We start from the raw sequence: 1713 nt of genomic DNA, 5'->3' as shown, positions 1-1713 counted from the left end.
CATAACTGGGCATTTGCTCAATTGCCTCAACAAGTGGTATGTTGATGTTCAATTCTTTGAACACATCCAATAACTTTTTGAAATTCAATTCCTCTTTCTGATTCCTTAACCTTTGGGGGTAAGGAACATAAAGAGGAACTGGTTTTATCATATTATTGCTTGAATGTGTTGAACAGGATGGGTCTTGAATGCCTTGAGTCTTTATGGTGCACTTTGAGGGTTCAGATGGAGTCCTAGCATTAAGCTTAGGAGTCTCTAAAACCTCAGTCCTTCTTACTTTTTTAGAGCATCTTCTAGAAAAAATAATGGATAGTCTGATCTTAGGGGGGACAAGAGTGGTGGTTTCATATGCGCGCATCTCCAAAGGTTGGACTGGTTTTTCCTTAGCAGGGACCAATGCTGTAGCATCAGTTTTTGACAAACTTGGTGCATTATCTTTTTGCACTTTTTCTGTCAATTCCTTTCCACTCCTAAGGGTTACTACCTTCACATGTTCCTTTCCTAGATTTCTAGGGACTTCTGTATTACTGGGCAAGGTACCAAGGGCTCGATTGTTCTGATTGAGTGCAAGTTCACTTGCCTGAGTCTCTAGATTCCTAATGGCAGCACTTTGTTGATTAATGAGTGTTTAGGTTTGGTTTATGAACCATTTCATCATAGTCTCCAAAGAGGATGATGATTCTGCTCGTGGGGGAGGTTTGTTCTGAAAATATGGTTGGGAATTCTGAAAACTTTGTTGGTGATTCTGAGAGTTAGAACTGTTTGCATGATGTTGTGGTTGGAAATTAGAAGTTCCCTGTTGTTTATGAATTGGTGGATTTAAACTGGGACTGTTCCAAGAAAAGTTCGGGTGCTGTCTCCAACTGGCATTGTATGTGTTGGAGTAGGGATTAGATCTATTATGAACATAATTTACAGATTCATAATTATGAATACAGTGTTCATACGAATGTTACCAGCCACAACACACATATTGCACTGAGAGGACTGTTGAAATAGGTGTATTAGTAGCTTGCAGCACTCCCTGACCAGAAGTTAGATTTTTCAGCATGTTGGTCATGGAAGTGAGCTGAGTTGTCAATGCAGTGTATGCATCTACATCATGTATTCCAACAGTCTTCTTCTGCGGTTGGGCACATGGGTCGGCCCAATGTCCATTATTTGCCGATATCTTTTCCAGGATTTCATATCCTTCATTATATGTACTGGTTGTGAAGGCTCCGGCTGCAGTCGCATCGAGCATCTACTTTGCCATGGGACTTAACCCATTGTAGAATGTCTTGAGTTTAACACGGAATGTCATGGTGTGGGCGTTTCCTCAACAGCTCCTTAAACTATTGCCAAGCGTCAGGAACAGCTTCATCGTCCAGTTGTTTAAAAAGATAGATCTCATTCCTGCACTTGGCGTTCCTAGTTGGTGGGAAATATTTTCACAAAAAAATTTCAGCCATATTACTCCACGATGGCACAGACCCCGGCGGTAATGAATTAAACCATGCTTTTGCCCGATCCCTTAAGAAAAATGGAAATAAAGTGAGTCTTAGAGCATCATCGGACACTCCCGGGATCAGAAAAGCATCAATGATTTATATAAAAGACTTTAAATGTGAATGTGGGTTATCTGAAGGTAAGTTGGCAAATTGTCCATTCATTTGCAACATGTGAAACATGATCGGTTTTAGTTAGAAATGGAGGGCTATCATATGTGGCCTA

At 40.6% G+C, this 1713-nt stretch overlaps 1 non-coding gene across 1 annotated transcript; it reads left to right on the top strand.

Moving 5' to 3' along the window:
- Nucleotides 1-1296: 1296 nt before the first annotated feature.
- On the top strand, nt 1297-1403 carry LOC112526165. The gene has a single exon (XR_003070501.1). It is a non-coding gene; the product is annotated as a small nucleolar RNA R71 (small nucleolar RNA).
- Nucleotides 1404-1713: the final 310 nt, after the last annotated feature.

Source organism: Cynara cardunculus, assembly GCF_001531365.2.
Source record: "Cynara cardunculus var. scolymus isolate 2C chromosome LG 13, CcrdV1, whole genome shotgun sequence".
Lineage (NCBI taxonomy): Eukaryota > Viridiplantae > Streptophyta > Magnoliopsida > Asterales > Asteraceae > Cynara > Cynara cardunculus.
This window is presented reverse-complemented; position numbering and strand designations above follow the sequence as displayed.